Raw genomic sequence first — 21,627 nt, forward strand, 5'->3', positions numbered from 1 at the left:
TTAAAGACTTAAATGTAAGATCTGAAACCATAAAATATCTAGAAGAAAATATAGGAGAAACATCACAGACATTACCCAGAGTAACATTTTTGCTGATATATCCCCTCGCGCGAAGGAAGTAAGAGAAAAAATAAACACGTGGGATTACATCAAACTTAAAAGTTTTTTCACAGCAAAGAAAACCATGAATAAATCAAAAAGGGATCCTACTGAATGGGAAAAGATATTTGCCAATGATATATCTGATAAGGGGTTAATATCACAAATCTATAAAAAACTCATTCAGCTCAACTCCAAAAAAACAACCCAATTAAAAAATGGGCAGAGGACATGAAGAGACGTTTTTCTTAAAAGGACATAGAGACGGCAAACAGACATATGAAGAAATGCTCAGCCTCTCTAACCATCAGAGAAATGCAAATAAAAACCACCTCAAAAAAACTGGGGTGAGATACCACCTCACCCCAGTCAAAATGGCTATCATCAATAAATCAACAAACAAGTGCTGGCGTGGATGTGGAGAAAAGGGAACGCTTGTGCACTGTTGGTGGGATTGCAGATTGGTGCAGCCACTATGGAAAACAGTATGGAGGTATCTCAAAAATCTGATAATGGAACTACCCTATGATCCAGTAATTCCACTCCTAGGTATCTATCTGGAGAAATCCAAAACTCCAATTCAAAAATCTGTAGGCACTCCTATGTTTATTGCAGCACTATACACAATAGCCAAGACATGGAAACAACTGAAATGCCCATCAGTAGATGACTGGATTAAGAAACTGTGGTACATTTATGCAGTGGAGTATTACGCAGCCATAAAGAAGAAAGAAATCTTACCATTTGCAACAACATGGATGGACCTATAGAACATTATGTTAAGTGAAATAAGTCAGACAGAGAAAGACAAGTACCATATGATCCCACTTATATGCGGAATCTAAAGAAGAGAATAAGTGAATGAACTAATCAGAAACAGTTTTGGAGACAAAGAGGAAAAAGTGAGGGTTGTTAGATGGGTCGGGGGGGTGGGGATAAGGGGGAAGGTGAGGGGATTAGAAAACAGTCGGTAACCACAAGATGGCCATGGTGTTTCCAACTATAATTATATATATATATATACATATATATATATATTACAATATATATATAATATATACAATATATATAATATACATATATACATATAATATATACAATATATATATAATATATATATATACATATATAAAGTAGTTATGGGGATTTTGGGTATGGCATAAAGAATATAATCAATAATATTGTTATAAATATGTATGGTGTCAGAGGGATACTAGATTTGTTGGGGTAAGAGATGGGAGATCGTCTAGGGGCAGGGTGAAAAAGGTGAAGGGATTAAGAAGTGCAAATTGGTAGTTACAAAATAGTCATGGGGATGAAGGCATAGCATAAGGAATATAGTCAGTAATATTGTAATAACTATATATGGTATCTGATTGGTACTAGATTTATTGGGGTGATCACTTTGTAAGTTATACAAATGTCTAATCACTGTTATACACCTGAAACTAATATACTATTGTACATCAACTGTAATTAAAAATAAAACAATTATTTAAAAAAATAAATAAAATACTTAGTCTCTGTTTTGGGGAAATCTAATCTGATTAGGAATACTAGACATAGATGTGTGAACTAATTGAAAAATTGATAAATTTAAACAATAGCACAATGCAGAAGAGAATCATAGACTACAATTGCAGATGCTGAAGATGTTGGAGGTGATATTTGCTGCAGGGCAGTTTGAGTGTGAATGATCAGTAGGTTGGGGCAAGAAAGGAAGGATGATGGGACACTTCAGAGCACTGGTTCCTTGTCTTGAGGGCTCAGACTCATGGGGCACTGACATGCAGTGTATAAAGTTATGTCCATGAAACATTATTTGTACATTGTATAAATGTTCAACTACCACTATGTCAAGAGGTGTCTATAGTAATTTTTGACATTAAAAAGAGTTTTAATGCACAAAGCAAGCGATAGAAGAAGTGATAGAAGTCAACAAAAGGAGTTACTTATTTAATCTTCATTTTGTGTTTTTGTAATCACCTTTTGCTTCCATTTAGGAAAATTTCTTCTGGACTGAATATTGTTTTGAGGTATTTGATATATACTCAATTATGTATCATTAAATCAGAGTTTTTTAGGTTTATAGTGTCAACCTGGGCAGTTGTACATCTAGAATTCATGAACAGGCAGTTTGAGACCAAATTTGTCAGTGAGGAAGTAGTCAACTAATGATAGGCAAAAATGGTGTTTCTTGGCCTTATGTATCCATATGTGAGGCTTTATGTATAAAAGTTTCAATATGTGTCTTGAATCACATTGTTCATTGGTGTAAAATTCTTTAAAAATACAGTAAGGGCCTAGCAACTTTATTGTCTGTCTTAACTGTAATGAATGCTTGAGTGTGCTTCCCAGATTGCCTCCTTCAGGACCAAGGTGCTCATTCCCCAGCTGGATGCGACCACTCATAGGCAAATGCTTCCCTAAGAGTCACCCTCAGCTGAAAGGAGCTACCTCACCCAATGTTCACTCCCTTTCAAGGTGACTGGCATCAAGTAATTTGTTGTTGCAGGGTGGCCCAGCCCCCTTACTTTAATTTGGCGCAACCCTAAGGACCATTCCAACTTCAGAATTCCTCATTGAGGCCTTTGTTGCAGCTTCATTACAGTTTAGATTCTCTCTCTGTCCAGTCCTGCTTCTCTCACCCCCTTACAGATGTTCCTAAGAGTTCCAACAAACTGTCTGCATGCAAATCTGTCTCTTTTCCAAGGGAACCTGACCTAAGACACTATTCACAGTGGTATCACTGAGGAAAGGCATTTTAATAATTATAATTGATGGTATTCAGTAATACATATTGGCAGAATAATCATTTAATGGAATCAGCTGATAATATGAAAGTTTTTTTAAAAGTATGTTTTGTTTTACACCACATTTAAAAATTAACTATGCCAAAAAGAATTACCGCTTGTACATTAATAAAGTGCAACCATCACCACTACCCATTTTCAGAAGAATTCTTCCTTTCCTACATCCTGGTTACTGTCGAGCCAGAGCCATTGGCCTCCATCTCCCAGCACTCAAGGCCTCTATTCCAGTTACTCCCTGGTTGACAAATGCAATGAACTCTTTTCAGTCTTTATGTTGGCTTTTGTTTACATTAGGTGTTGGTGAACACTTCCTTCTTGAAACTCTTGCCTTCCTTATTTTGATTAGATGATTAAGTTCATTTGTCATTCCACAAGTATTTATTGAGTACCTAGTACATGTCGGACATTTTCCTAATAATTGTGCATACAACAATAAATAAAACAGGCAATGTCTCTACCCTCATGGTGCTTCTATTCTAGCACACAGACAATATATGTAATATGGCACATGATGGTAAGTGCTATGAAGAAAAATAAGCATAATAAGAGAGATCTTAAAGTGGAGATGGTGAGTGCTCTATATACAGGGTGGATTTAGGCAGAGACCTGAAAAAAGTGAGGGATTGAGAACCATGACATTCTCTTGGAAAATATTCCAGACAGAAGGAACCTCAAGTAAAAAGGTCTTGAAACAGGCGAAGAAATGTTTGACATATTTAAGAAACAGCCAGAAGCCATTGTGGAGAGAGTAAGAAGAGTGGTGAGAGATGGGGTGAAAGAGGTGATGGTGGTAGGGGAGATCAAATGTTACAGGGCACTGAAGACCGTTTTTTGTTTTTTTTTCAGTTGTTGGAAAAATTTATTAATAATTGTTTACTGTCTTATGTTGCTTGTCATGGTACTTCTGTTCCCTGTTTTAAAGTTTTGGAAACGTTTTTAATTCCTTCCTCTCCCTTGTACTTGTCTAACAGAAGACCGTTTTGAGAGCTGTAGCTCTTACTCTGAGGGATTCTGATCCCAGAAAGCTGAGGAGTGCACCTAGGTTAACACACCTTTGCAATAACCACCCTCAAGAGATCACGTAATCTTATTAACTATCCTGTAATCCAATCCCCACCTTGTTTTCTCCCACCTTCATATAATCTTCCTCACTTTCCCTCCTTAATTTCAAATACTTAAAAGAAAGTGCAAAAACTGTTATTCGTCAGAGCATTTGAGATCTTGCTCCTTGGCGTGTGTCATCAGTTTGGCACAAATAAACTCTTACAAAAATGCTCTACAGGCTTGGACATTTCTTAACGTGGACAGCTTGTATCAGAATTCCTCTTAGTCCTTATTTGGAAAAACACCCTTGGACGAGCATCTCAAGACCTTGGGTGCTGGTCGGTGTGAAAGTGTAATAGAGGGGGACATTTTTGAAAATGTAAAGGCAACTTGAGTGGGGAAAGTGAAGAGAGAAACAGGAAAATGTGGAGGGAGGATGGCACTGAGTTAGATAAGAGAGACTCCCAGTGATGGGAACTGAAGGATATTTGAGTAACAATTATTCTCCATTGTTTGCTAAATAGTGTGGGAAGTCGTCCTTCATTGCTATCTCACCTTGAAATCTTTCCAGAATTTCTAGAGGCTGAATTTTCTGAGGGATCCATATGACATGGGACAGACGCAGCATATGTGTCATGGGAGCACAGAAGCTGAGGATCATAGATGATTGTAATCCCTTGGAAATTGAGAAAAGCTTTGGATTTTTACAGGCCAGAGATTTGTGGGGGTTCAAACTTGTTTAACCCAGATATTAAAGAGCACCCAGCTCACATCTGGGTTGCATATAAAAAGCACCTTTTCTGTGGTAGATGCTCAATTTATAAGAATTCCCTTCTTTTTTTGCCTTGTCTATGCTCCCAGTTCATAGCCCTGCTATGTAGCACTTAACATATTTTCTGTAACTGTTAATTTTCCTGGTTCCCTCTTCCACTGGGCTGAATTCTTTGAGGACAGGAATTTCATCTTACTCATGCTAGGATCACAGGACCTTGTATGGTCCTGACACAAAAAAGCTACTTTTAAGTATGAATGAATGAATAAATGAATGAACGAATGAGATATTTCATTGCTTATTCTTCCTGAACTTCCTTGATCAGTTCCTTGGTCACAGGTGTCAGTTTCACGGTATTTATTAAGCCAGTTGCTGAACATGTTGCTGTGCTTGACAAACTGAAGAGAGCAGAGCCAGCAGTTTTTTCTTACCTTCTGGCAGCATGCAGACTTCCCTCTTTGCTTCCCTCATCTCTATCAATCTGCTGCATAAGCTGACAAAAGCTGTCAGTGAGAGGAGTGTTATTTGAGTCACATACATAATTCATTTCTTTTTTAAATTGGGAAAGGGGAACAGGACTTTATTGGGGAACATTGTGTTTTTTCTGGGACTTTTCCCCAAATCCGTGTCCACCCAAATTTATCTACTTTCTGTTCTGTTCACCCTTAATCACTTTACTCCTTAATTTGGACTTACCCATGTGAGTGTCCTTTAATTTGGACTTACCCATCTGAGTGTCCTTTTCCTGGGCTGCACTTCCCCCTGCTCCTATATTACTAGACTATCTGGTGCCATTCTGTGTCTGTGATTGTCAGAGAATTCAAAATAATGGGCTAAAACGAAGCAGTTTATTTCTGAAGTAAATGTCAGGGTTGGCAGTCCAGGCTGGTGTGGTAATTTCAGTCATCAAGGACCCAGGCTCCTAGCTTGCTGTTGCTCTTCTGTTCCTTCTACGCAGCTTCCACCTGTAGTCCAGGCTGGCTGTAGCTATCATCTGTGCATTTCAGCAGACAAGAAAGACAAGCCCCTCGCTTAAGGGCCCATTCTTGACTTTGGACACCACACTTTCACTTATATAACATTGGCTAGAATTAGTCATATGCCAAAGTAGATATATTCTTGACAAATGCACCAATCAGATAAGTTACTTTTCCTCCCAAGGTCTGTGGTGAATAAAGGAGAAAAGGGAGGCCAGGAGTTATATGAATTGAGCTCTTTTCACTGGACAGGTGGGGAACACATGCCCCTAACACTGGGCAGTCAGCACAATCTTAATGAGCTTCAACAGATGTGGACCTTTCACAATACAAGTGAGGATGATGGGGAGTGTGGTACCCAATAAGCTTTGAAAGAGTAGCTTATAAGAAGGCTTTGTAAAGAAGGCTGCTGTACATATAGGCTAAGTTTTTTTTTAGGCATTGTTGAATTTATTTGCAAGTTTTGGATGGCGTGTTTATATGACTGCTGTTTAATCTGTTATAATGAGAGCAGCAGTAATGCTAATAGCTTGTGGCTTATATCAACACTAGGAAATGTTAACACAGTAATGACTATTTTCTGTTGTTAGGAATAACCATTGCCATAAGCTGTCACATTAACCTTTATTCTCTGAATCCGGTTCATATTTTAAAATTCAACCACTGGCAAAGTAGACATTCCCAGCTTTATTATATGAAACCAGCTGCTCTCATCAGCAATCAAGAAGCCTCGTGTTTTCTTCATGAGTCCTCATAAACATGGGCAGGATGGAAATGTAGCCATATTTTCCCCCAGTGTTGGCTTTGGAAATCAGTTTCTCATTCAGGGGCCAGCAAAAAAGACATCACTAAGGCTGCTGTGGGTGATGCTTTTTCATTTTTCCTCATCTTTCAGCTCTCTCCTACTCAGAGGCAAAGCTAAGATAGTTCACAGGTACATCAGAGTCCATAGGCTGTGAGGAGGGTCCCATGACTCTGACATCCTAGCTGGAATAAGGGACTTTGCTCATCCCACAGAGCAGCCACTGTTGTGCTCACTCAAAGTCAATGAGAAGTTCCTGAAGACGAGATTAGGGAAAGTAGGAGGAGTGGGCAAATATAAGAAAGCAAGAGGGAGGTGATTAGCATGGGGCCAAAGTCCTTATTCAGATCTCAGTCTATGGGCTGATTTATAAGACCAGGCTATGGGTGCTCTGAACATTTGGCTCAATCCCTCAGTGCTTGAGGTGTCTGTGGAAGTCCCATGACAATGCCCAGGTGATGATGGAGCCATTGTATTTGATACTGGGACATCCATTTTTAATCATTTGGTAATTTTTTTTTTGTTTAGATTGGCATCTTCTTTTTTTTTTTTTTTTAAAGATTTTATTGGGGAAGGGGAACAGGACCTTATTGGGAACAGTGTGTACTTCCAGGCCTTTTTTCCAAGTCAAGTTGTCTTTTCAATCTTAGCTGTGGAGGGTGCCATTCAGCTTCAAGTTATTGTCCTTTCAGTCTTAATTGTGGAGGGTGCAGCTCAGCTCCAGGTCCAGTTGCCGTTTTCTAGTTGCAGGGGGCACAGCCCACCATCCCTTGCCGGAGTCGAACTGGCAACCTTGTGGTTGAGAGGACACATTCCAACCAACTGAGCCATCCGGGAGCTCAGTGGCAGCTCAGCTCAAGGTGCCATGTTCAATCTTAGTTGCAAGGGGCGGAGACCACCATCCCTTGCGGGACTGGAGGAGTTGAACCGGCAACCTTGTGGTTGAGAGCTCACTGGCCCATGTGGGAATCGAACCCGCCGCCTTCAGAGTTAGGAGCATGGAGCTCTAACCGCCTGAGCCACCGGGCCGGCCCAGTAATTTTGCTTTTAACCACCAAAGCAAAAAATTACCACCTTTTCCCTCCACACCTCATTCTTCCCTCTGAGAGTGTAAGTCAAAGTCCTAACAATGAATTATAGACCAACATCTTTATGAACTCACTAACTACACTCCATTCCCACTATTCCCCGTGCTGTTCCTGAATGCTAAGTATATAGCTGTCCTGGTGCACTGGGGCCTGGCCCATAGTATGTAGATGCTTAGCAACTTGTTGGGAACTTGAAGGAACTAGTGGCCAGTGATGACTAACATTTCTATGGAAACAGGAGGAATGTAGGACACGAAAGGGCTGTTGGATGCATACCAAGACTTATTTGTAGTAAAGACATTAAAAATGGCTGTGTGGTCAGCTACACATATTGTCATTTTGTCTCTGGAGTCAAAGTTATAGGTGTGATTATACCCTTGAAAGGTAGTTAGGAAAGAACCGCATGATTGAGAGAGTTGAGCAGATGCCAAAGAGCATTAATGTCCACTTTTCCACCATACACTAGGACACAGTTAACTATGGAGAACCAGAGCCTTTAAAAAACATAATGAGCAATAAAGAAGGCTCTGGCACCTGGGATTAGGATCAGTAGCCAGAGTTTTCTACCACTTGCTAATGATACATGACCCTTTATAAATCTCTCTAGTCTAATAAAGTTTGAGTTGCAAACCCTGTAAATTCCGTCCCTCATCCTGGAACTCAATCTCCAGTATTTAGTTTCCATGAAGATCTTTCGTTAGAAAGCATTTGCAGACATAGGAATAATTAACATATAATTTAACATTTGATGAGACAGCAGATTGTGAATGCTTGCTGTTCAAATAGAAAAGGAGAGGAGATAGAATAAGTATCTCATAGGATAATCTCATAGGATAATGTTATGGGATAGTGTTTTAAGGATACCTATATGAGGCTTATCATTGAGGCACAAACACTCCACTGACACTCTCTATAGCAAAGTAGACCTTTGTTGGCATTCTGGTTTCCCCTGCTCCTGACTCCATGCAGAAAATTACATGTACTTGATTCTTATGAGAAATATTATCATGGAAACAACATTTCTGTCATCGATTGGGAAGAAAACTGTTATCAGATGTTAGAGGGATGTCCAGTAGACCTAATGATGCATATAATTCTGGGTTTATGAAGTACTTCACTTTTTAAAAATGATGTTTGCACACTTTTTTGTCTATCCCAAGAGAACCAGAGCCTTAATATTAATTGGACAAATATAAAATCAGCATCATGACAGAGCTCTGGCTTGGGAATCAGCAATCTGGAGGTTCTAGACAGAACTCTCCCATTGATTTGGCTTCTGATTGTATGGAAGTCACTAAATTTTTGCACTTTCTGGTAATAATAATAATAATAATAATAATAAATCATTTATTGAATGCTTACTATGTACCAGACATTTTGCTAAATGCTATATATTCACTATTTCATTTATTTCTCTTGATAATCCAATATGTACATATTATTATCCCTATAGGCCAAGACAAGTTAACTACTTCCCAAGAGCACAATGCTGGTTAGTGGTAGAAACTGGATCTAGTCCTAGTCAATGTGGCTTTAGCACTCACTTGTATGCACTAGCCTTAAACTTGCAAGCTAGATGAAAATTTAAGAAATATCTTGTAGTAGTCATCCAGTGATGGACTGTGGACTTCTACCTTTTATGCCAGGATCACTTGTTCTCAAAATAAGATACATATACCAGAAAATGATCTGAAAAAAAAAAACAAACAAGAATTATGAGGACTTATGAAGAAAAATGAAAGTAGGAATAGAAAACAAGGAGAAAGATTAGGTGTATTTTTTAAAATAGTTTCAGATGCACATGACAAAGTAATAGTTAGACGTTTATCATTTATATCCCACACACTGTGTGGACGCCCCACCCCCATCCACTATCCCACTGACATCGCACCGAGCCATTACATTTCCACTGTCTCTATTCCTAATGCTGTACTCCGCTTCTTGAAAGTATATACCTACAAATATATACATATATATTTATATAATATTATAGTTGGCATTCATTATTTTTCAGCTTCAGGTGTACATTGCAGTGATCAGGCATCTACATCTTCCCTGAGGTGGTCTCCCAAATGGGACACGTGTCCATTGGATACCCTACAAAATCTTAACAACATTGTTGATTACGTTCCCCAAATTGATTTTCAAAACCCCGTGGCCATCTTGTGGTTACCGACTGTTTTCTAATCCCCTCACCTTCCCCCTTATCCCCACCCCCCCACCCATCTAGCAACCCTCACTTTTTCCTCTTTGTCTCCAAAACTGTTTCTGATTAGTTCATTCACTTATTCTTTTCTTTAGCTTCCGCATATAAGTGAGATCATATGGTATTTGTCTTTCTCTGTCTGACTTATTTCACTTAACATAATATTCTCCAGGTCCATCCATGTTGTTGCAAATGGTAAGATTTCTTTCTTCTTTATGGCTGCGTAATACTCCATTGTATAAATTTACCACAGTTTCTTAATCCAGTCATCTACCGATGGGCATTTCGGTTGTTTCCATGTCTTGGCTATTGTGTATAGTGCTGCAATAAACATAGGAGTGCATAAAGGTTTTTGAATTGGAGTTTTGGGTTTCTCCGGATAGATGCCTAGGAGTGGAATTACTGGATCATAGGGTAGTTCCATTATCAGATTTTTGAGATACCTCCATACTGTTTTCCATAGTGGCTGCACCAATCTGCAATCCCACCAACAGTGCACAAGCATTCACTTTTCTCCACATCCACGCCAGCACTTGTTGTTTGTTGATTTATTGATGATAGCCATTTTGACTGGGGTGAGGTGGTATCTCATTGTGACTTTTATTTGCATATCTCTGATGGTTAGTGAGGTTGAGCATTTCTTCATATGTCTGTTTACCGTCTGTATGTCCTTTTTAGAAAAATGTCTCTTCCAGTCCTCTACCCATTTTTTATTTATTTATTTATTTATTTATTTATTTATTTATTTATGTTTCATTTTTTTTTTTTACATCCCTCACACCGTGAACCCCCCTCCCCCCATCCACCACCACCCCGACCTCACACTGAGCCATCACATTATACACATAAAATTATAGTTTTTCTGCCCATTTTTTAATTGGGTTGTTTGTTTTTTTGGAGTTGAGTTGAGTGAGTTTTTTTTTTTTATAAATTTGTGATATTAACCCCTTATCAGATATATCATTGGCAAATATCTTCCCCATTCAGTAGGGTCCCTTTTTGTTTTATTGATGGTTTCCTTTGCTGTGAAAAAATTTTTAGTTTGATGTAATCCCACATGTTATTTTTTCTCTTACTTCCCTCACATGAGGAGATACATCAGTAAAAATCTTACTCTGGGTAATGTCTGTGAAGTTTCTCCCTATATGTTTTTCTAGCAATTTTATGGTTTCAGATCTTACATTTAAGTCCTTAAGCCATTTTGAATTTATTTTTGTATATGGTGTAAGGAGGTGGTCCAGCTTCGTTATTTTGCATGTGTCTGTCCAGGTTTCCCAGCACCATTTATTGAATAAACTGTCTTTACCCCATCGTACATTCTTGCTTCCATTGTCGTAGATTAGATGGGCATATTGGCATGGATTTATTTCTGGACTCTCTATTCTGTTCCATTGATCTATGGGTCTGTTTTTATGCCAGTACGATGCTGTTTTCATTACTGTAGCCTTGTAGTATAATTTGATGTCAGGTATTGTTATACCTCCCACTTTGTTCTTATTTCTCAAGATTGTTGAGGATATCCGGGGTCTTTTATGGTCCCATATACATTTTAGGATTATAAGTCCTATTTCTGTGAAAAACGTCGTTGGTAGTTTGATAGGAATTGCGTTGAATATGTATATTGCCTTAGGCAGTATGGACATTTTAACTATATTAATTCTTCCTACCCTTGAGCATAGAATGTGTTTCCATCTATTTATGGCTTCTTTCATTTCTTTTTTAGTGTCTTATAATTTTCTGAGTACAGATCTTATACTTCTTTGGTTAAATTTATTCCCAGGTATTTTATAGTCTTTGGAGCAATTGTAAATGAGATTGCTTTTTAAATTTCTCCTTCTGATGTTTTATTATTGGTAAATAAAAATGCAACTGATTTCTGAATATTAATTATGTGTCCTGCTACTTTACTAAATTCATCTATCAGCTTTAATAATTTCTTGGTGGAGTCTTTAGGGTTCTCTATATATAATATCATATTATCTGCACGTAATGATAATTTTACTTTTTCCTTACCAATTTGGATGCCTTTTATTTCTTTCTCTTGTCTGATTGCTGTGGCTAGAACTTCCAGCACTATGTTGAATAGAAGTGGAGAAAGTGGGCAACCTTGTTTTGTTCCTGATCTTAGGCGGAATGGTTTTAGCTTTTCCCCATTGAGTTTGATGTTAGCTGTGGGTTTATTATATACTGCCTTCATTATGTTGAGATATGATCCCTCTATATTCACTTTATTAAGGGTTTTTTTTTAATCATAAAAGGCTGCTGGATTTTTTATTATTAATTACATTTATTGGGGTGACAATTGTTATTAAATTTACATAGATTTCAGGTGTACAATTCTGTATTACATCATTTATAAATCCCATTGTGTGTTCACCACCCAGAGTCAGTTCTCCTTCCATCACCATGTATTTGATCCCCCTTACCCTCATCACCCACCCCCCACCCCCTTACCCTCTGGTAACCACTAAATTACTGTCTGTGTCTATGAGTTTTTCTTTCTCATTTGTTTGTCTTGTTCTTTTGTTGTTTTTGGTTTATGTAACACATGTCAGTAAAATCATAGGGTTCTCTGCTTTTTCTGTCTGACTTATTTCACTTAGCATTATACTCTCAAGATCCATCCATGTTGTCACAAATGCTCCCATATCATCTTTCCTTAATGCCGAATAGTATTCGATTGTGTATATATACCACAACTTCTTTATCCATTCATCTATTGAAGGACGTTTTGGTTTTTTCAATGTCTTGGCCACCATAAACAAAGCTGTAATGAACATTGGAGTACACGTGTCTCTATAGAGAAATGAGTTCAGATTTTTTGGTTTGATACCCAGGAGAGCGATTGCTGGATCATATGGTAATTCTATTCGTAATTTTTTGAGGAACCTCCACACTGTCTTCCATAGCGGCTGCACCAGTCTGCAGTCCCACCAACAGTGTATGAGGGTGCCTTTTTCTCCACAGCCACTCCAACACTTGTTACTATTTGTCTTGTTGATGAAAGCCATTCTGACTGGGGTGAGGTGATATCTCATTGTGGTTTTCATTTGCATTTCTCTGATGATTAGCGATGTTGAGCATTTTTTCATATGTCTATTTGCCATTTGTATATCCTCTTTGGAGAAATGTCTCTTCAGGTCCTCTGTCCATTTTTCAATTGGGTTGTTTGTTTTTTTGTTGTTGAGTTTCATGAGTTCCTTGTATATTTTGGATATTAGCCCCTTATCAGAGGCACTGTTTGCAAAAATCTTCTCCCATTCAGTTGGTTGCCTCATTATTTTGTCAATAGTTTTTTTTGCTGTGTAGAAGCTTTTTAGTTTCATATGATCCCATTCGTTTATTTTAGCTTTTACTTTCATTGCCTTTGGAGTCAAATTCATAAAATGCTCTTTGAACCCAAGGTCCATAAGTTTAGTACCTATGTTTTCTTCAATGCAGTTTATTGTGTCAGGTCTTATGCTTAAGTCTTTGATCCATTTTGAGTTAATTTTGGTACATGGTGACAGATAACAGTCCAGTTTCATTCTTTTGCACGTAGCTATCCAATTCTGCCAGCACCATTTATTGAAGAGGCTGTCTTTCCTCCATTGTATGTTTTTAGCTTCTTTGTCAAAAATTATCTGTCCATATTTATGTGGTTTTATTTCTGGGTTCTCAATTCTATTCCATTGGTCTATGTGTCTGTTTTTCCGCCAATACCAAGCTGTTTTGATTATTGTAGCCCTGTAGTACAAGCAAAAATCAGGGAGTGTGATACCTCCAGTATTGTTCGTTTTTTTAAATATTGTTTTGGCTATACGGGGTCTTTTGTGGTTCCAAACAAATCTGATGATTTTTTGTTCTATTTCTTTAAAAAATGCCATTGGGATTTTGATGGGGTTGCATTAAATCTGTATATGGCTTTGGGTAATATGGCCATTTTAACTATGTTGATTCTTCCAATCCATGAGCACGGAATGTCTTTCCATTTCTTTGTGTCTTCTTCAATTTCTTTCAAAAATGTCTTATAGTTTTCAGCATATAAATCCTTCACATCCTTGGTTAAGTTTATTCCTAGGTATTTTATTCTTTTTGCTGCAATTGCAAAAGCAATTGTTTTTTCTATCTCTTTTTCTGAGATTTCATTGTTGGTATATAGTAAAGCAATGGACTTTTGTACGTTGATATTGTAGCCAGCAACTTTACTGTATTTATTGATTGTTTCTAATAGCTTTTTGGTGGAGTCTTTAGGGTTTTCTATATATAGCATCATGTCATCTGCAAAGAGTGAGAATTTAACTTCTTCATTCCCAATTTGGATGCCTTTTGTTTCTTTCTCTTGCCTGATTTCTCTGGCAAGGACTTCCAAGACTATGTTGAAAAGCAGAGGTGATAGGGTACAGCCCTGTCGTGTTCGTGAACGTAGAGCAAAAGGCTTCAGCTTTTCACCATTAATTATGAGATTATCTGAGGGCTTCTCGTATATGACCTTTATTATGTTGAGGTATTTTCCTTCTATACCAATTTTATTAAGTGTTTTAATCATAAATGGATGTTGTATTTTATCAAATGATTATTCTGCATCAATTGATAGAATCATATGATTTTTGTCCTTTATTTTGTTTATGTGATGTATCACATTGATGGATTTGCGAATGTTGAACCATCCTTGTACCCCGGGGATGAACCCCACTTGGTCGTGATGAATAATCTTTTTAATGCATTGTTGTATTTGATTTGCTAGAATTTTGTTTAGAATTTTAGCATGTGTATTCATCAGAGATATTGGTCTGTAGTTTTCTTTTTTTGTGTTGTCCTTACCAGGTTTTGGTATCAGGGTAATGTTGGCCTCATAAAATGAGTTAGGGAGTACTGACTCTTTTTCAATTTTTTGGAAGAGTTTGAGCAGGATTGGTGTTAGATCCTGTTTGAAGGTTTGGTAGAAATCACTGGTGAAGCCATTTGGTCAAGGACTTTTGAATTTGGGAAGGTTTAATGACTGATTCAATTTCGTTACTGGGGATCGGCCTGTTTAGATTTTCCAGTTCTTCATGCTTCAGCCTTGGAAGGCTATATGTTTCTAAGAACTTGTACATTTCTTCTAAGTTATTGAATTTGGTGGCATATAGTCCTTCATAGTATTCTTGGATAATCCTTTGTATTTATGTGGTGTCCGTGATAACATCTCCTTTTTCATTTCTGATTTTGTTAATTAGTGTCTTCTCTCTTTTTGTCTTAGTGAGTCTCGCTAAGGGTTTGTCAATTTTGTTAATCTTTTCAAAGAACCAGCTTTTTGTCACATTAATTTTTTTCTATTGTCTTTTTGTTCTCTACTTCATTTAGTTCTGCTCTGATTTTTGTTATCTCCTTTCCTCTGCTGACCTTGGGTTTCGTTTGTTCTTCTTTTTCTAGTTCTTTAAGTTGTAACACGAGGTTATTTATTTGGGATTTTTCTTGTTTCTTGAGATAGGCCTGTAATGATATAAATTTTCCTCCTAAAACTGCTTTCGCGGCATCCCAAACATTTTGGTAGGATGTATTTTCAATGTCATTTGTTTCTATGTATGTTTTGATATCTCCTCTAATTTCTTTTTTGACCCAGTCGTTCTTTAAAAGTATGTGGTTTAATCTCCATGTATTTGTGTTTTTTCCTGCTTTCTTTTTGCAATTGATATCCAATTTCAAAGCCTTGTGATCAGAGAATATGCTTGGTATGGATTCAATCTTCTTAAATTTGCTGAGGCTGATTTTATGTCCCATATATGGTCTATCCTTGAGAATGTTCCATGTACACTAGAAAAGAATGTATAGTCTGATGTTTTAGGATGAAATGCTCTATATATGTCAATTATGTCTATTTCATCTAATGTGTGATTTAGGGCTGCTATTTCGTTATTTAATTTCTGTTTGGATGATCTATCCATAGCTGTCAATGATGTATTTAAGTCCCCTAGTATAATTGTGTTTTGGTCAATTTCTCCCTTCAGTTCTGTTTGTTGCTTGGTATATTTCGGTGCTCCCTGATTGGGGGCATAAATATTGATGACTGTTATGTCTTCTTCTTGTATTGTCCCCTTTACCATATGAAATGTCCATCTTTGTCTCTTGTTATTTTTCACCCTGAAGTCTGTTTCATCGGAAGTCATTATGGCTACACCTTATTCTCTGGGTACTATTTGCTTGGAGTGTCAATTTCCACCCTTTCACTTTGAGTCTATGCTTGTCCTTGTAGCTGAGATGTGTCTCTTGTAGACAGCATATGGTTGGGTTTAGTTTTTTGATCCAATCTGCTACTCTGTGTCTGTTTATTGGTGAGTTCAGTCCATTTACATTTAGGGTGATTATTGATATGTGAGGATTTCCTGTCATTCTGTCTTTAGTTTTCTGGTAAGGCTGTGTCTCCATCGTTTCTTTGCGTTTTTGTTGTTGTCTATTATTTCTGTGTGGTGGTATTCTATGATGTTTCCCTCTGTTTCTTCTTTTATTACAGTATATATTTCAGTTCTGGATGTTTTTTGAGTGGTTACCCTTGAGTTTATGTAAAAGAAAGTTTGATATTTAGAGTATTCCAGTTTCTTCAGTACGCTTACTCTCTCTATTCCCATATCCAGTTCAGGCCTTTACGCTCCCCCTTTTTATGTTTTGGTTGCCACAAGTTGTCCCTGTTGATGGTGGTCTAATAGGCTCCTTTAGTATTTCTTGTAGTGCAGGTTGTGTATTAGAAAATTCCCTCAGCTTCTGGATGTCTGAAAGGTCTTTATTCCTCCTTCATATTAAAAGGAGATCTTTGCTGGATATATTATTCTTGGCTCATGATTTCTCTCTTTCAATAGTTTGAATATTTGGTTCCATTCCCTCCTAGCTTGTAGAGTTTCTGCTCAAAAATCTGATGATAATCTAATGGGTTTTCCTTTGTAAGTTACCACTTTCTTTTCCTTGGTTGCCTTGAGGATTTTTTCTTCGTCATTGATTTTAGACAGCTTCAATACAATGTCCCTTGGTGAAGGCCTGTTTGGATTGAGTTAATTAGTTGTTCTATTTGCTTCTTGGATTCGAGGATCCAGTTCTGTCCACAAGTTTGGAAGTTCTCATCAACAATTTTTTTGAATATATTCTCTGTTCCCTTTCATCTTTCTTCTCCTTGTGGTATGCCCATTATTCTTATATTGCTCTTTCTGATGGAGTCAGAAAGTTCTTGTAGAGTTCTTTCATTTCTTTTAAGTCTCAAGTCTCTTTCTTCTTCCATCTGTGTAAATTCCAGGTTCCTATCTTCGATGTCACTGATATTTTCCTCCATCTGGTCAACTCTACTACCTAAGCTGGATATTTTATTGTTAATTTCTTCTATTGAGTTCTTAATTTCCTGAAATTCTATTTGGTTCTTTTTCAAAAATTTAATCTCTTTTGTAAAATGCTCATGGTGTTCTTTGATTGTGTTTCTGAGTTCATTAAACTGCCTTTCTATGTTTTCTTGTATCTCGTTCAGTTTTTTCAGAATTGCAATCTTGATTTCTCTGTCTTTTTAATCACATATTTCCATATCTCTAGGTTCCTTTTCTGGAGACTTTTCACTTTCTTTCTGAACTATGTTGTTGCCTTGGTTATTCATGGCAATCACTGATTTACTATTTCTCTTCCTAGACATCTACAGGAGTGGCTTCTGCAACAGGTTGATAGGTATGCGAAGAGCTTTTGAAGTTCCAAAGCTCTTTCTGCACCAGATTCAGAGCCCATATGTTTCAGCAGTTCTGTTTACTCCTGCAGGGATCCGCCCAGATAGGTGGGGCCAGGGGCAGGGTGACTTGTGAGAGGTGGCCCAGAGCAATGGTGGCGACCACCACCACAGCCAGTCCTGCTTCTACAGCTGCCTCCCCTTTGCCGGAACTTCTTGTGGTGCGACTCTGTATCTGCGGTCCACAGTTCTCAGAGCAGCAAATATTCTGTCGTTTGATCTGACACTGCTACTTTTTAGCTTCTAGCACCGGGCAGGTGGGGGCGGGGAGAGCTCTGGGAGGGTAGGGAGGGGGCGGCTAGTCTCCGAGCCTAAGGCTTCCGTTCTCCGCTCGGCAGTGAGGCCTTAAACCACCGATTTCAGCCCTCTATCCTCAGTCTTTGCTCCGAGGTCTGCCGTGAATGAGCGTTGGGTTCAGCCGTGTTATATGCTGCCCCCTCAGTCCTGTGGGCCATAAGCAGAGCCCTAGCAGTCCGAGTTCTTCCCTCTCCCGCAGCTGCGGTATTTCCGGGATCCAGTGAGCATGGAGCACCGAGCTAGGTCTGAGTCCTGTGCCCTCGCGGCTTTGTCTCTGCATTTCTCCTCTCCCTCTTTCCCCGCTCACGTGATTCACCCACCTGGAGGTGAATTTAGTAGTGGGCCTCTTTATCTTGCCTGTCTGCTGTGCATGGAGTCCTTTGTGGAGGTATTGTTGTCCGATTTATTGTAAATTCCAGGTTAGCTTTACAGAGGCTCACCTCATGCCGCCATTTTTTCCCCTCCCCTAGTGGCTGCTGGATTTTATCAAATGCTTTTTCTGCATCTATTGATATGATCCTGTGATTTTTATTTTTCATTTTGTTAACGTGGTGTATCCCATTAATTGATTTGTGGATGTTGAACCACTTTGCATACCAGGGATGACTCCCACTTGATCATGGTGTGTGATCTTTTTAATGTATTGCTGAATTCTGTTTGCTAATATTCTGTTGAGGAATTTTGCATTAATGTTCATTAGAGATATCAGCCTGTAGTTTTCTTTTTTTGTGGTGTCTTTGTCTGATTTTGGGATCAGGGTGATAGTGGCTTTGTAAAAAGTGTTTGGGAGTTTTCCCTCCTTCTGGATTTTTTGGAAGAACTTGAGGAGAAAAGGTGATAATTCTTTTTTGAATGTTTTGTAAAACTCACTTGTAAAGCCATCTGGTCCAGGGCTTCCATTTGTTGGTAGATTGTTAATTATGATTCAATTTCCCTGGTGGTAATAAGTCTATTCAGGTTTTCTGTTTCTTCTTCAGTTAGCCTTGGAAGGTTGTACCCCTCTAGAAATTTTCCATTTCTTCCAGATTGTAAAATTTACTAGCATATTGTTGCTCATTGTAATTTCTTAAAATTTTTTGTATTTCTGCAATGTCTGTTGTCTCTTCTCCTCATTCATTTCTGATTTTATTAATTAGGGTCCTTTCTCTTTTTTAATGAATCTGGCTAAAGGTTTGTCAACTTTTTAATCTTCTCTAAGAACCAACTCTTGGATTCATTGATCTTTTGTATTGTTGTTCTGGTTTCTATTTCATTTATTTCTGCTCTGATCTGTATTATCTCCTTCCGTGTGCTCTCTTTGGGCTTATTTTGCTGTTCTTTTTCCAGATCCATTAAGTGTGAAGATAAACTGTTGATTAGTGATGTTTCTTGTTTCTTTAGGTAGGCGTGCAATGCTATGAATTTCCTGCTTAAGACTGCTTTCGCGGCATCCCATAGATTTTGGGTCGTCGTGTTTTCATTTTCGTTTGTCTCGAGATATCTTTTGATTTCTTCCTTGATCTCCTGCTTGACCTTCATTATTTAGTAACATGTTTCTCAGCCTCCATGTATTGGTTTGTCTTATAGTTTTTTTTCCTGTAGTTCATCTCTAATTTCAGAGCACTGTGATCAGAGAAGACAATTGGTATGATTTCAATTTTCTTAAATTTATCAAGACTTGTTTTGTGGCCTAACATATGGTCTATCTTAGAAAATATTCCATGTGCGCTTCAGAAAAACGTGTATTTTGCAGCATTTGGGTGAAATGCTCTGAAAATATCGATTAAGTCCAAGTGGTCCAATGTATCATTTAAGGCTGTTGTTTCCATATTGATTTTCTGTCTGGAAGACCTGTTCCTTGTTGTCAGAGGTGTGTTGAAGTCCCCTACTATGATAGTGTTACTGTTGATCTCTGTATTTATGTCATTCAGTATCTGTTTTGTATATTTAGGTGCTCCTATCTTGGGTGCATAGATGTTTACTAGGGTTGTGTCATCTAGTTGGATCGATCCCTTTATTATTATATGATGCCCATCTTTATCTTTTAATATGCTCTTCATTTTAAAGTCTATTTTGTCAGATGTAAGTATTGCAACTCCACCTTTTTTCTCATTACCATTTACATGAAATATCTCACTCCAACCCTTCACTTTCAGCCTGTGTGTGTCTTTTGATTTGAGGTGAGTCTCTTGTATACAGCATATACAAGGATCTTGCTCTCTTATCCACTCAGCCACACTATGTCTTGATTGGAGCATTTAATCCGTTTACATAAAGTGATTATTGATAGGTACATAGTTATTGCCATTTTTAAATTTGCAGTTAGATTGTTTTCATCTTTCTTCTATTTAGAGAAGTCCTTTTAGTATTTCTTGCAATGATTCCTTGGTGGTAATAAATTCCTTTAGCTGGTTCTTTTCCAGGATCTCTTTATCTCTCCATCAACTTTAAATGATAGCCTTGCTGGATAAAGCAATCTAGGTTGTAGGCCTTTGTTTTCCATCACTTTGAGTATCTCCTGCCACTCCCTCCTGGCCTCAGTGTGCCTGTAGAAAAGTCATTTGATATTGTTATGGGAGTTCCCTCGTATGTAACCCTCTGTCTTTCTCTTGCTGCTTTTGGGATTCTCTCTTTGTCTTTAAGCTTTGCCATTTTAACTATAATGTGTCTTGGTGTGGACCTGTTTGGATTTATCCTGGTTGGAACTCTCTGCACTTCCTGGGCTTGTATTTCGTTTCCTTCATCAGGTTAGGGAAGTTTTTGGACATTATTACTTCAAATATGTTCTCAATCCCTTGCTTCCTCTCTTCACCTTCTGGTATTCCTATGATGTGCATGTTGTTGCGCTTGATGTTATCCCAGAGGTCTCTTAAACCATCTTCATTGTTTTTTATTCTTTTTTCTTTCTGTTGTTCTGTTTGGGTGATCTCTGCTAACTTGTCTTCTAAGTCGCTGATTCGATCCTCTGCTTCATCTAACTTGCTTGTAATTCCTTCAAGAGAGTTCTTAATTTTGTTAATTGTGTTCTTTAGTTCTAGCTGGTTGTTCATTATGATTTCTACATCCTTCTTTATGTCGTCTCTAAGCTCCTGAACTCTGTCTCTGATAGGTTGGTTACCTCTGTTTCATTGGGTTCCACTTCTGGAGGTTTCTTGTGTTCTTTTATTTGGGACTTGTTTCTTTGTTTCCCCATTCAGGCTGACTCTCTGTGTTTGCTTTGATGTATTAGGTAGATCTTCTAGAGCTCTTAGTTCTTGCTGGTTTATCTTATGTAGTATGTGTCCTTTATATTTGACTTGCACTACTTCGTTCTTCTCCTGTGCATGTGCCTGTGTTGTGTATATTGTCCTGTTAAAGAAGATCTTTAATTGCTTTTTGCTTGTGAGTAGGTGGAGTTAACTCCTAGGCTGACTAGTTGTGAGACTTGGCTCTGCCCACCGCAGAGTGCTCTGCTGTGTGAGGGTTGGCCACTTAAATGTGGTTTGGCCTCTATGGGCTCTTGTGCCTGTAGAGAATTCCCTCTGGGTGTGTGACTTGTAGGTCAAACCTGGTAGTACTCTGGTTTGGAGTTGGCTTCTTGATATGTTGAATCTTGTGCCTCTTAAGCTGGGCCCTCCTCACTTTTGTGTTCTCTGTTCCGCCCTGGGATTCCTGGCATCTCTGCAGCTCTGGATGCCGGCTGCCTTTCCACCTCCGCAGATGTGGGCCACGTCTCCACAGCTGAAGGTGCGGGCTGCGTCCCTACAGCCACAGGTGTGGACCGCATTTCAACCGCCGCTGATATGGATGGGGTTTCCCCCGCCACGATTGGGCCGCATCTCCACTCCGCTCCCTTC

The sequence above is a fragment of the Rhinolophus hipposideros genome (assembly GCF_964194185.1).
Source record: "Rhinolophus hipposideros genome assembly, chromosome: 13".
In the NCBI taxonomy this organism is placed as follows: Eukaryota; Metazoa; Chordata; class Mammalia; order Chiroptera; family Rhinolophidae; genus Rhinolophus; species Rhinolophus hipposideros.